Source organism: Augochlora pura, chromosome 6, assembly GCF_028453695.1.
Source record: "Augochlora pura isolate Apur16 chromosome 6, APUR_v2.2.1, whole genome shotgun sequence".
NCBI lineage: Eukaryota > Metazoa > Arthropoda > Insecta > Hymenoptera > Halictidae > Augochlora > Augochlora pura.
In genome coordinates this window covers 11,244,456-11,260,088 of record NC_135777.1, presented here as the reverse complement: position 1 = coordinate 11,260,088, position 15,633 = coordinate 11,244,456, and the positions used below count along the sequence as shown (strand labels likewise).

The following is a 15,633-nucleotide window of genomic DNA, read 5'->3' as shown; positions in this document are numbered from 1 at the left end:
CGACAACGATCTACCGAGAAGGGGTTCTTGTTCCTCGAATCGAATTGCGCAACGAGTAATAAACACACACGCGAGAACCGAGCAGGATTTTTCGGAGCGAACTGGAACGAAACGGAGCCGAACCGATCGATCAATCGATCGATCGAACCACCAGCGGCGTTTCTCGCCGCGGATGAATCGAACTGGCGGACTCCGAGCTGAATCGACCGCTTTAAGAATTCACGGCAAACCGAGAATAGATTTATCGATGCGACGGATTACTCGGTTCGAAGAACCAGCCACCGCATTAAATTAGTCGAGTGGCAGCTGTCACTTGCCGACAGTACAATAACCGCTCCTAGAGAGGTCGTCAATTATTAAAGGAACAAGGTAAACGGCCAACGTCGCCTGAAAATAAGCGACGGAGGTCGTGATCCCATCGTTAACAAGTCCACCGATACCTACAAAATCCATGAATTCTCTTGAGACGATATATTCTATCGAGAAATCCGCCGCAAAATAGAACGTAATTCTCTCATCTCCCGGTTTTAGTATCATACCTCGAAAATGTTTATTGTGTCGACAGGAAGGGCCCTTTGTTACAAAGAACGTCCTAATAGCGTTATTAACGATAGTAATAAGAGGATTAATGATAGTATACTGTAGTAAGAATAATAATATGGTAATAACGACTGGTAGGTCATCTTGGAAAAATTCCATATGAATGCTTCAATGTTTCGTGTAACATTTATATGATTTCTAAAGCTTCAAATATATAAAAATAAGTATGGGCGACGTATTTGTTTTAACTGTCCATTTATGAACGTTAATAATACATATCCCATCATTGATTTTCATGCTCATTCATCGCTCCTATTTGAACAGTTTAACATTCCCGTAATTACAAGTTTCTCCTTAATTTATTAATCTCCCTTGATAGTGTACATATTTCTCTGTTTATGTGCCAATGGGTTGTCCGGCGTATAAATACGATAAATAGATAATATCAAGAATTTACGTATGGTCATACGCAATAGCAAATGGTAAAATGTTTAAATCATGAAAAAGAGTTACGAAAGAAATTCGGAGAACGGCAACAGCTATTGACATTGATGAATAAGCGATCTCGCGATGGAATACATTTGCGGCTGCCAAGAAGTCTAAAGACCATGCTCGCTGGAGAAATTGCAAGAATCGAAGGAAAAGAGCAATCACGAAAAGAATGACTTGTCTCGAGAGTCGCCAGTTGAGCGGAGACTTCAACGGAGATTCTCGCCTGAGAATACAGGGTTCTGGAAGCGGCATGCTGGCACTGGCCAGAGCAATTTGAAAATCTTCAAATTTCTTCTCTCGGACGCAGCATCTGTCCGAGCAAGGAGGAGGAGGAGGGGGGGAGGAATAGCGGGGGCTAAAAAAGGGTCCGAGAGACGAGGAGGAGAAGCGGAGAAAGAGGAGGCGGAGGGTTTGTTTGAAACTGTAAATCGTCGTCTCCGGGGATCGAGGACGTGAGAACTGTATCTGCGTCTGGTCGCCGGTAAGTAAGCAAACGGGCCGAAAGAGAGAGAGAGAGAGAGAGAGAGAGAGAGAGAGAGAGCGCCTCGTGGAGGAGAACGAGAAGACCGGCGTGGCGAGGTGACGCGTGGAGGAGAAAGGGGAGGTTTCTCGACCGCACGTACAGCTGCGGTTACGCATTTCGCGCAATGCTGCGTGCACTGCCTCGCCTTGCCTCGCTCCGTCTCGCCTCGTCTCGCCTCGCCAACGAGAGAACGGTCCACGCCTGAGATCGATTCCCATCGATGATAAACGCCCGTTTCGTTCGAGTGGGAACTAACACGAAAAACCTCGTCGCTCGAGTATAATTACGCGGGAAGGTATTTCCAGACACCGGTTACCCTTGCTTTCTTCCCGGGACAATTATCCAGAACACTTGTTCGTGCGGTCCTTCTTCGAAGATTAATCCCTCCGCTCTGGACCGCCTAAAAATTTCTTCAGCCTCTGTACCGTCCTCGAGATAACAATTATTCGGCCACTTTGTTGCATCTTGTTCCTCTTTAAAATTATTAACGCTAACACCCGCAATCCGCTAGTGCTGTCTTATATTAACTTACATACTCCATTGAGACTTTCAGAAATTTTCCATTCGATTCGACATGCTACCTCACAACTTGTCGATGCTGACGCAATTAGTAGAAGTAGCACTCTCGCCGATGACTACTCTCGAGAGCTTTTTGGTACTTTCTTCTAAAAATTACCTTGTTCATAAAACGAGTTTATAATCTGTAACTAACTCTGTACTTTATTAGCGTTCACAATATAGTTTTGTCGTATTTTTTGCATTTTAGTGCTACATTTTTTTCTTCCTCTGTATATGTTGTCCTTTGTCGCAACTGAACAGATATCTTTCTATATGTATTGTATTCTAATGGATTTTTACCCGTATAATAAATAAATAAATAAATAAATAAATCGCCACATTATCACGAACCTACTTTTGATGTGTATATAGTGTTAAATGGAGCAGTCTCATGCCTTGCCGTTCTATCGAGATAAATTTAAATGTGTCATCAATAGGTTTTGAGATTCATGCTGAACTCTCTATGGTCGATTTGACACTTTAAATCGCATTTTCATCAACGTCAATAATTTTAAAGATTTAATTGACTCTTTTCTTCGCTCAAATGCTCCAGCACAATCTTATTAATTATTCTGCGTAATTCCGAGGAATCTCACATATTAGAATTCTGATTGCTACACCGCAGATTTTATGGAAAATAAAAAATGTTTGTATTAATTACCAGATACAGGAGTTACGTAGACACTAATTTATTTCTTGAATTATTTCAGTAGGTTGGTAGTAATTCAACAGTATTTTAAAACCCTTGGAATGTTTTTATACTTTTGCCTTTGGCTTTCCTATTTCGTTCATAAATACGTAAAAACCGCAGTCTAATGGTTGCCATTGCATCCAGAGTTCTTGTAAATTTAATAAATAATAATAATGATGATGATAAATGAATAAATAGGCATATAATAGCAACGACGGTCGACTAAACGTTGGAGCTCTCGAAGTTGCTCCCAAGACAATCTTTGTTCGCAATAATTTGCCCTAAGAGCAAGACTTGATTGTGTTATCGATAATTCGTTTTCGTTCGCTAATTTTCCAGTGAGGGAGGTACAGTTTGTTGAGCAACCGAGACCACGAGGGGCAGTTCAAATTTTACGTGGAATTTCCATGGACCGCGAATGTGCGATCGGGTGTCCGAGTGGCGAGTAATCTCTAAAAATGGCGAACGATATCGGAGCGAAGCGTGGGACCGGCCGGCGCGGCCCATCGGTTCACGTTTCCCTTCCACGATCGTTTGGCGAGCGTGCGCACCCTCTCTCATCGTCCAGAACTCGTCCCCACGGTCCCATAACGTATTCTCATGCACTCGTCGGGCATCGACCGCATTTTTTTCACCATTTTCCCATCCCGCCGCGGTGTTCCTCTCAGTCCTCTCTGATTTTCAGCGAAGCCTTTGATCTCGAGCAATTCGAGGGCTCGCGGCTCGTAAACAGAATTAACTGTCTTCCAACTACGAATCTACACCCTTCGCGACGTCTTTGCCAGTTCTCAAAACTTTCCTTGCTCGCGTCGCACCGATCTTCGTCGGCTCGGATACTTTCTACGACTAGAAATTGTCCTTCAACCAAGTTATCGCACACTTTGCTAACCAACACGTGGCAGAGACACTTTATTTAGGTATAGACACCTACAGTCTAGATTCCGGAACCTAGATCGTCCACAAAATCGAAGCATCTACGAAGTTAACCCTCGTTGTGCTGCGTCGGGATCATTAATGACTCGTTTTGAAACTAAAAGTTTCGCGAACCTAAAATCACCACAGCACCTGGCGAAAAGTATTCGAGCAACTTCTAAAACACAATATTTTTTTCAAATTGGAATATGTAACTTTTTGGAGACACTGGAGGGACTACTTTATTGTACAATCGTTAAAGTATTTGTCTCTCAATTTTATTTCTACTTTAAATGACAAAAAAATATGAAAAACCCACGTTTTTTTAACTTTCTCGTCCAAGTATATAGCGAAAATTTTCAAAACAAGTTTTGCAAATCTCAGAAAATTACAAATTCTGAAAATTTCATTGAATTCAGTTTTTTTATAATTGAATTCCTTATTACCTTTTTGCCGTTACAAGTAACAGCAAAATTAAGAAATGGTATTCTAATAATTGCACACTAAACGAATTCTTTTAGTTTTAAAAAGTTTTAAAAGGTGCACGGATATTTCTGTCCACCACTGTATATTGTAACGAAACTAACGAAGAATTTAAATGTTCAACACGGGAAATTCTTAAGCTTAATCGTGGTAATTCTTATATTCTTGACTGGCTAATAGTTCAGTAAAGTTTGAAAGCTATTCGAAGTTCGCTTATTGCATTTTAAACGTTATTCGAATATTTTTTGCCAGGGGTAGTATTACTAAGATATCAGTCTGACTCGGGAACAACTTCCGCATAGGCCCGGAAATCTCAAAGATTAAAGTTGATCGGAGCGATTGCATTCCTCGTGCAATTTATCTGCACGATTAAAAGACTATGGAAACGCCGTGCTCTCGTCGACTTCCGGCGGAGGAAGGTGAAAACGCGAGTTACGCGTTAGGACGGATCGTCGAGGAATAAATTTGCTGGCTGCACGACTCGAATCGTTCTTCGCTATGCAGAATTGTCTGCACCCGCCTGTCGTCGCGTCGAGGAAAATGCAAAAAAGATCTCTGATCGAGTGTCTCGCCATCTCGGAGCTTCGGTGTATCTTTCTGACTGGCTATTTTGCGCTACGTGACTGGACTGTTGTTTGGCCTTGCTACCGGCGAATCTTCTGTCAATCACTCGGAAACGCAGACGCATATTTCTCTATCCGATCCTCGTTGGAATGGTGGTCCTCTCGCCGCGCAAGACACGCGACACCGTACCGTGCGGCATCTTAACAATTTTAATAGACTCTCGCCGTCGACATCCTTCGACAGTGCCAACGCCTCTTTTTCTCGTAGCCTGTTCAATTTTCTTATGCAGTAAGTCCGAATACTTGTTCTATTTATTTATCTTTTCATTCATTTATTTATTTACTCGCGGGTGAAAGAAACCCATTAGTTAATCCCCTTGCCGTAACCCTTTCCAGTTACGATGATTGTAAATGTATAGATTATAATAATTTCTTAGAAGAAGAAGAGAATTTTGTATTAACTTAAAAGAACGAAATAACACTCATACTTGACAGGTCTTTAATAGAACCTATACAGCAAGGAGTTAACCCTTGCAAGGCGTTTGTTGGAACAATTTCAATACAGAGTATTTAAATCGTTCACTTAGTTACACAATTTTCGGAAATTGGATTAGAATCATTGTAACGTAAGTCATATTTTCGAAAATTTTGAGTTCGTCTTCAAATGTAGTATACCATACTACGTATACTATACATGTCAAATTGTTGAAAAAACAAGTGAGTAAATATCGAAGTCATTTTAAATTAACTTAACTCTAAATTAAATGTTAAAAACTTGGGCGAAGGTGTCTCGAACAAGAATGGTAAGACACAGTTTTTACTCTTAATGCTTTTGTGTAAAACAGCCGCTTGCTTCGTCTGCAGCCGCATACTCGGCATCCGAACATTAACAGCTGCAGAACTCGGACGAAGCTCATGTAAAATTCGGCCCGGACCCTTCGCACGTGAAGAGACCAGCTAGCAAGATCTATCGACCCTAAATTATACAATCTTCTATTTTCAAAGCATCGTCTCGGGGCAATATCTCGACCCAGTCGGAACGCAGGTATTGCTAATCCCGACGGAGAAGCAACAAACCCTTCAGACGGATGACAAGTGTGCGCCACGTGTGCCCGTGCCTGCGACGTTAGGTGGCCCTGGACAGCCCTGGGTGTCGAAAGGGCCACGTTGCGCGCAGAATTTCGTATGGCCAAGGATGCCGGAAGTCGCGAAGCGACCGGATGCTCGGACGCGACTCGCCTTATCGATCTCAGCGGGCTTTCTTTTCGCGGGACCGCGTGAAACAGACACAAATCGTCTCAAAAAGCGCAGCGGGCATCCATGGGTTCCATTCGGTTACCGTAACGCGATTGTTGGCGAGACGACTCCCTGCACAGTGGTCTGCGAATTCACTTTCTGTGACTTAACGCGTTCGTTACCAGCGTCACACGTGTGTGACGACCCCGATCTTGTATACCGCGTAAAGAACGTCAAATGAATTTTGTGAATATAGTTATTTCAAACAGTAACGCATTGCGTGATATTTAGGGAATTGATAGCTTTTCTTTGACGACGTCTTCAACACGTTTTGTAAGAAGGTACGACAGCAAGTATAACTGCAGTTGGTAAACAAAATATTCGTACACCTTTTAAATGATATAACTTTTTTGCCTAGAACAAACGATTCAAATCTTTCTAGGGATGTTAGGTAGGAGTTGCAAAAATTATAATTGGTCGGTGTCATAGAAAAATTAAAAGATTATATTTTTTTATCTTTTTTGTGTGAACCAGAAATAGAAAGATATTTATTTAATCGATGTATTCATGTTAATGATATTGACGAATGCTCCAAATAAATAGAGTATTTTCATAATTATAAAGCAACATACGGTAATTTACTCTTTGAAAACACATCTGCTGCTCACATATATAAAGATATAGCAGAAATTTGCATTTTTGATATCTTGAAAGAAATAAACTATTTAATTGCAATTCCAATTTCATAATATTTCGCGTGAAGTGCTATATCTGCTCGGAATGTAATCTGAAAGATGTAACGTTTTCAATTTCGAGATTTTAAAGGATCCTACTTCGGAGTACATAAATTGACAGAACACAATGTGACAGTTTAAAAATTGAATTTGGGCCATAAATTACCGCTTCCCGGGCCACTGTGTCCTGCCGCGCTTCACGCCCTCTCCACTCGCTCTGACCAACAAAGGACAGCAGAGAGAAAAAGGGAGATAGATCAAAGAGTGAGAGAGAAAGAGAGAGGGGGGGAGAGAAAGAGACCAAAGACCGAGAGAGAGAAGGAGAAGCCAGGGTCCCCGAGATTGCGAGTTGGACAACAGCGGACACCGCTCCGTCACGCTCGACGTCTCGGTTTCCTCGTTGACGGAGCCCGAGAAAGCAAGAGGGTAGCTCCCAATTTACTCGCGAGCAGGGCTCGGACAACACGCCGGCAACACATGGCCGAGGCATGGTGAAACTGTGAAACGGTGAAACGGCGACTGGGCCCGGGCCCTTCGCCACGCAGGGCACGTAAGTCTCTCCGACAGCCATGCTCATCCGGTGTGAGCTACCTGGCTGCGGAATAAATTGGATATATATAAACACGTAGACCCGTGACTCTCCGCGTCGCTTCTCGGAATGACAAATTGACTGTGCGATCGACAGCCCGCCACCTTAACCAGGATCCTCCCAGCGGTTGAAACGCGACGACCGAATCACTGTATTGCATTTCCGTCCTTGCGAGAGCTTCCGAATCGCTTGTCCAAATCTTTCGTTGCGACAATATCAGATGATGTATTTATTTTCTAGTATATGACATATAGGCATTAAAGTATATAATTTCAGTGCATTAAGTCAGAAATAGTTGAGGGATTATTCACGCAACTTGATCGCACAGAAAATGAACAGCGAATTAAGTAAATTAATTGCAACTGCTTGACTTTTAACCCCTTGGACTACGATTTTTTTTTCACAGCTGTGTTCACCCTCCCACGTCGATTGCACAGCCATTTTGATCCCCCAGTGATAAGACGGCTTGGTACAAGTTCAACGTTCTAAGGCTGTGTCAACGCCAGTTTCTAACAAATACTGTCCCTGCATTCGTCTCCCGCGACTATATTCCAAGGATTAATATGACCTTAATAATTACCACGTTAAAACGAGATAATTCTTCTTTCTTCTATGTCCATATTTACTTTGATTTCAGGACTATGACTACAAAAAAGATAATAAGTTTGTTTCGATTTAGCAGAAATTAATAACAATCATATTCAGTAGATCATGTACGAAATCTTCTTAATCGTTATTATGGCGTAAGGAGTGGTGGTTAACAACACACTAAAAGATCAATATTAAGGTGACGTTTATTTGTATAACAACATATCGTATTTGCTTGTAGGGAAGGAAAACATAAGAAAGTTTTAAGCTTTTTAAAGGAGCCTGGAGGCTTTGATATTGTTCTCGCGAGCAGAAAGCATTTCTCTTTTTACATTTCTCCTCCACCTACTAGCTGTCTCACTGCCGCAGCTATCGGTCGCTGTTGACCGAAAACGGTGACGAAGATCGCTATCGAAAGGAGAAAATGTAAACACAAAGGAACCTTCATCTTGCGTGAGGACAATGCCAACAAATGTAACATTAAATATCTTAAAAACTATGCCGTCTGTACCTAAAACCGGGTGTTGCTACATTCAGTGTCACGAGCTTTTCCGCTGTGCAAAATCTCATAAAAAAAATGAGTGTTACGCCTATGGACCTTTCCCGTACAATAAAGTAGATCAAAGGTACATCTCGCTGGCCGAGGTACCTTCTTTCGTTCGTCTTCGAAATTGCTGAGGTAAACGGAGATTGGCATGGTCGGAGCAATTGCGGCCAGCTCCGGGATTAGTCGCGAGACTAATCCGGCGTAAGAAGCAGCCTCGGTTAATTAACTCGAAAGCCGGAGTCGCGATTGCAACGGCGACCGAGGCGTCGAGTTCGTACGCAATTTTCTCATTAAAGGCGAGCCGGCCGACGTGCGCGCGCGTTTTTTTTTTTTTTCTTGGAGAGGGCCGCACCGCGCGTCGGAGGAAGCGCGAAAGAAACAAATTTCTCGCGGTACCGCGGCAATGTCGCTGAGGACAATGGCTATTTGCATAAAACATTCCGGCCACCGACTGTCATCGGCGTCTCCTATCAGGCGGCAGGGGGTGCGAAGGGGATCGAGTAACAATGGCGCTGACGGTTGTTACGGCAATGCCGAGGGAAAACCTGCATTATTCAATGGCCTCCCGCGACCGTCGAGAAAACGCAAACGCTACTCTACTCCGCTCGTTCCCGCTCGCGGAACAGTCTCTTCTCTCCCGAGGAGAAAATATTTCGGATCGATAACGGTCGCGGTTGCACGAGAAACGCGGATAGATAAAGGGAGGAAAAGTAGGTCGGTTATGCGGCGCGGTTTTCGTCGATGTCCTGCAAAAATTAGAACAAGCTTCCGAGATTCGCTCTCAAGGAGGTAACAGGACTGCGTTAAACGAGTTAGTGTTCCTTTCGAGAAACTCGAGGAAAAACGGTGGATATTCCATCGATTCGCCAATCCCCGATCGCGGTTCTTGCGGCGCCTGTTTCAATGAACAATGAACTACTGTAAATGAACCGGTCGCTCGGCGCAACCGTTTATTTTCTTTGCAAATTGAGTTCTCCCGCGAGCGCTGATTCGATCGTCCGTGCTCGAGTCGGCGAACTGTTCGATCTGCGGTTCAATTAACACATTCTCTTTACTGCGATCTGCGCGACTAAGATGAAAAAAATGTCCTGCTGCGATCGTTCTTCCGTCACCGATCTGCGACAGTCGATTTCTCCATTATCATTTAGCTAATTGAATTCCACTTTCCTTCAGTTTTTCACTATTCGCCAAATACATTTTCTTCCTTTATAAAACACAATTATAATGTATGTACGTAATTTCTAGAAATCAATTTCTTCCATGCTTTATATCATAATCTCTTAATGTTATCAAGAGTTACAGGTGATGTGAATGTTGAAGAAGTAATTGACGCCATATAAGTTTACTTAGCAATTTTAATGTAACAAATCCGTAATAAATAATGTGCACAAATCCGTTATCGTGACTCTCCAGATTTCTTTTTTAACACGCTTGTCAACTTTAAACGCTCTATCACAAATATGATACGACAAATTTTCTGTAATCTTGTAGCTTTTATCTTGCTCTTTACGCTATCGTTTAATCATCAACCACGAACCTATCAAATTCGCCATACCTTTGTAACAAAGGCTTTCACGCGTACATACGAAACAAATAATAATAATAACCATTAATTCGTCCGTACAATTTTTGCGGAATTTCGCAACACGAATGCCCGACTCGACATGAAAACCAGACCGACGACATGACACGTCGCACTTTTTATGATCATTACAAAATTCCGAATCTTTATACAAAATAAAAATTGTCTGCGTTAACTGCAAGGTGTAGGAGCTTAACAGACATTTATTTTTTTTTTTCTTAATAAGCTTAATGAGTTAAACGTAATACAATAGTAGCTCGAAGTGCTTTGAAGTTGCAATTATCTTACAGAATTATCAGATACCGGAACTCCTACAGCGACACAACATAAATATTTTTTGAGACTGCTAAATCACTCGACCCAATTTACACTACGTATTTTGAAATTAGATTACTCTACCTATTATATTCTGCAATCTAAAGTCTATTTTGCCCGTTTTATTAATAAACGATAATGATAAATAATAATGGTGCACACGATCCGAAGATACTTAAGATATCTTAGACCCGAATTTACCGAATGAGAATTTAGCTGCTTGCTTTAACTCGATAATCTCTACTGATCGAACAAAATTGAGAGAAGTATCAAATAGATAATACCAGGGAATCAAAGGGTTCCCAAGGCTGGCCTGATGCTGGATCGGAAAAGTGAGAAAAATTCGTTGGAAGTGCAAGTGAGTGAGAGCAAACGAGAGCAAGAGAGAAATAAAGAGAAAGAGAAAGAGAGAGAGAGGGGGGGGGGGGGCTAGTTCGATGCTGTGGAGACTATCTGGCAGATAAGTGGGTGGACACGTCGGAACGACGACTATGCCGCTTGCGGCGGACCGTGCGTAGCGTACACGCGCGCACGTACACACGCCACTGAAGGAGAATGGAAGGCGGGGGCGTTCAGTGGGGGGCCTTAATGAGGATGCTGCTGATTATCCAATTCGTAAATTCTCGCTACATTTTGATCGTGTCGAGCCGAACCGCGAGTAACAAGAATTACTGCCTCCGATTTCTATGCCAGCCGATCTAGCCCAGCATTCCGCCGATTTATTGGTCAATCCTGATACTTCGAGTTTCGCGCACTGCCATGCTCATCGATACTACTCCTTCAATATAGCTGCATGATTTCAAAAGTTACCCCAGACTTTACGGCCACTATAACTGCCTTCGTCAACTTCTCTTAATTTCCAACTGGTACTACGCGAACATACTAGACTTTGCTTGTCGTTCGTATGTCCCTTTTAACACGATTTTCTATTTCGTGTGAAGAACAACAAGTTCATTTTATGAATGTCACTATTTAACCCTTGCAAGCTGAATGCAGAGTCGATTCGTTTCGATAGCGAACACTTATTTCATGTACTAATGTACAGAAAACTGAATACTGACCTACGTAAAGCACTTTCTCTCGCTAATACAATAAATTTTATATTATACAGTAGCGACTCCCTACTCCTAATCATTGTTTAGATATATTATCGCCCAGCGAAGACCGGGAACGAAATTTTTAGATAATAGAATATTTCGGTATCAGGATATTATAAAAGAAATGAGACAACAATTCCAACGCTCTCTATGTGTGACAACAGAAAATACATTCTTGCCAACCCAATAGAATCGGAAACTAGCTCCCACGCGACTATGAAGAGGAAACGCAAGCTTCTTTCGCGACCTGACCGTCACGGGGACAGCAAAGAGGAGTTGTCTGTCGACGCGAACTCGGTACTCGTTAATCGATATTTTCGCCAACTATTTCGAAAAGGAAGTCCAAGTAAAAAGCGTATATTAATTGCCGACCAACGACGCGTGTATCGACGCAATTGCAACCACCGTCCGAGTTGCTCATTGCCAAGGTGAACGCTGTATTCCTTTCTTCGCCGACGACGGATCGTGCCGCGTCGCGTTGGGTCGAGACAATAGGCGCTGGTATAATAAAATACTGCAAACGTGGGCTGCCTGTGCAACCCATCTCGCATCGGAATCCTTTTTAACGCGTCGGGCGTCACCTTGCCCACATACGGTCACCGCGAACACCTTCCACTCTCGCAAGGACGTAATTTCACGTCGGTGGATGGCGAACGCGTTCATCGATCACTGGGCTCCATACATTCGCGGAGCGGCTTGCTCAATCTGTAACTCTGAGTAATTACCAGAAATCTATGCAATGAAACGAGTAACAGTTTTCTATTTAAATACCACAGTCTGATTATAGCCTAGTAATAACAATAATAATATCATAATACTTTTCATAGCAATTTTATTTTTCATTGTCTTAATGATTCCTTGCTGTAGTATTCTCTATTATTTTCTCGACTTTTTTTTAATTTATTCGATTATCTTGATCATCTATTCTTTTTTGTATTCTTTCTTATTGTATTGCTTCCCATTGTTTTCTTCTTGATATACTACTTGCGCGGTGTATTATCATATTATTGTAACAGAGAAACTTTTATTCTGTTGATCAATAAACCAATTGCTCGTAACAATAATTGTTGATAACATTATAATTATAATATAATAATATTATTATTATATAAAACTTAAGAACTGAACAGTGTTAATTAACTCAGTCATGAAAAAAAAATCTTAACGCAAGGGGTTAAGAACAATTTGTGCACGACCTACAGATTTCCCACTAATCGCTACATGGATCATAAGCGCGCCCGGTCTTCGAATGAATTTTTTCTAAATTATGCACTTCTTTAAATGCTAGATATTTGGAGGGATCATCCAAGACACAGAGTAAGTAAGCGCGTGGATTAAATCGGCTGGTCAGAAGGTTAAGGGATCGACGATCCCGTGCGTCCAAGATCCGCCCAAGTCGCGGCCCACAACTAATTGTCACCGGTGGAAAGGCGTTAATTAACTGCAACAGAGTCTGGTGCGCGCGTCGGGCCCAATTAGAGATGATGACCGGTCGCGACTTGTTGCGTTTCCACGTCGCGAAATCGCGGAATTGGATAGCATAGGAGACACGTCGGCATAGGTTACCTTCGGAACGATTCCAATTCGATTGTACCTCTTGTTACCCGTCTCTATAGGTCACCGTGCAAGAGTTAGCACCCATGGAATTCATTCATTCATCCCCCACCCCTCTCTCTCTCTCTCTCTCTCTTTCTCTCTCTCTTTCTCTGCTTCTCTAAGGAGCAGCGCTACGAGTTTCGAGGGAATTGTATGCAAATCCGGGGAAGCAATTTTTCGCAAGTCTTCAAGCGGTGTCTAGATCGATTACCGTTTGATAATTTACGATCATCGGGACCTTCAGAACTTTTAAGAAAATTCTCGTGACGGGACATATTTAATTTAATTTATTTATTTAAAAGACTGAAAAATAATTTTCCAATATGACCGTGTTCATAAATATTATATACCACGCTACAAATAAATACCATATAGAACAATATAATTTAATTATATATATAATATTTATACAAGCTTTTATTTGTGTAAATATTATATACAGCAACATAATTTATTTCTATACGTAATATTTATATAAATAACTATTACATGTATGTATATTCTTACGGTGGCGATAACGCGGTAACACAAGCCCTCGCAAAGGGCATTCGAGTAGCTTTTAAAACGCAATAACTTTGTTCCTGTACAAGGTTCCTCCCAAAAAGGGTGGTTCCAAAAAATGTATTGTAATGTTCTGAGTATTACATACAAGTGAACGTATGGAAGAGTGAAAGCGATTGCGGGCTAATTATTAGTGATGTTATAAAGAAAAAGTTACCGACTGATTTTCATAAGAAACGCAGCATTTCCGACTGCTGCGGGCACTAAATTTTGAAATCGCGGCTGCAGCTCGCAGCGCCTCATGCGAGCCGGCCTGCCCGATCTAATCGGACAAGTTATACACGAGTAAGTGCTTATGCAGCCAGCGCTCATATTATGCAAGCGTCACTCGATGTAAGTGCGCTTTTTAGTGTCACAATCCCAACGGTTAACAGGACGCTACATCGGCCGCGCTGCGGATCGATCGTGTTTCAACCGTGCTCGCGAAAAGCTGATACTAGAATTTTTTCCGAGTCGACGCTTCTTTCCCGCGATAAAGAACTCGGTTCTGCTATAACGTTTCTGTCGTAAACATGTTATTTCTGTAAAATATTTTTAATGCAGTCTCGTAAATCTGCCTATTCTTGTTTATTTCGAGCAAAAAATTGACAACGAGTTCGATCGTAATACTGAATCAGTTTTTCGAACCGAATGGTCCTTTAACGAGAGCCATCGATAACTTTTTGTTGATGAAACGCGTTTAAATTTATAAAATCTAGACAAATTTATATTGTGACTTTTAACATTTGATTGACATTTTGATTGACATTTTGACTTTTGGTCCACAAGTCAACAGATAAACTAAAATATATCATCCGATGGATCATTGAAGTGATCGTGCAGCCATTGTGCGAGGATGTCACAAAAAATTTAAAGAACGGGTTGATCGAGTGTGAAAGGAGTTTGGGTGGTCATTTGGCTGATATTGTAATTAGTCATTGGTACGTAATAGTAATACAGTGGTACCAAAATTTACGATATAATTTCGTGAAATCTTTTATATTTGAGCATGTTGTTATTACAAAATACTATCGGTAGCTCTTATTTTAACCCTTTCGCGCCGAGCGCTGCATATATGCGACATCCACGCAACGACTTGTGGGTACGAGCGCCGCATATATGCGGCATCCAAATTATGTGTATACAAGTGGCATCCGTAGGCAAAATACAAAAATAATTTTGTAGGTCCTTTCATATTAAAAATGTAAACGTACTTGTTACATTAAAGCAATGATTGTTTTATTCAGCACAGATATTTAAAACTAAGAAAAACGTATATACAGAAATCACACGCAATGTGCATATTTCTGGCGCGAGCTTTCGTTCAATGACAGTACTTCGGCGGACGACACTGCCGTAGTGAAAGGGTTAAAAGCGTCCATTACAAAATAAGCTCGATTGGTGTCGAGCATTGCGTCTACAAAAGAGCATGACAGCGTGTCCGCGGGGTCAAGAATAAATCTACGCTAATAAACAGGGATTAGAATTACACGGTGTCGCCCGGAAGTCTGTTACGCGTTCGTGGCTCGTAATCAGTCCGGGGACAAGGGTAGAAGCGGTAGACTCTCGCGTGCTTTTAGGACTGCGGGAAATTCAGCGGTCCGTGTCAACCGAGCGTTTGCCCTTCTCGCTTCGGTAGTAAAACGCACGATGAATTAAAGCAATCGAAAACAAGCGGATAGAAGGGGCATGGCTCGGGCCTCGAAACGAGCCCCCTCGCCGAGCGCGATAGGTATCTAGTGGCGCGCTAAAACAACAATGGCCGTGCACGCGGCTAATTGAAACATTTGCCTCGGCGATTGCTAGAACCCGGGCCGGGTAAACACACGCGGGAGCATGCAATTTTCTCACGCCAACACTCGATGCCGCGGCCAATGGCGACACTGCTGTTGGATCCGCCAAGCTGTTTCGATGAACGCGCGATTACTCGCGCCGAGCTTCGCGAGTTCCCGGAGCTGGAGTCACCGATCGAAAGGATTCTATTATCCGCGGTATACCAAACATAAGTGATGCAATCTTACCCCTTGACTGTAAATGACGAGCCACG

At 42.2% G+C, this 15,633-nt stretch overlaps 1 protein-coding gene across 3 annotated transcripts in view; it reads right to left on the bottom strand.

Annotated features, from left to right (window-relative positions):
* The window catches only part of Pnt (ETS transcription factor pointed), a 188,590-nt gene that overhangs the window by 153,995 nt on the left and 18,962 nt on the right, over window positions 1-15,633 (bottom strand). The gene's annotated exons all lie outside the window — the stretch shown is intronic.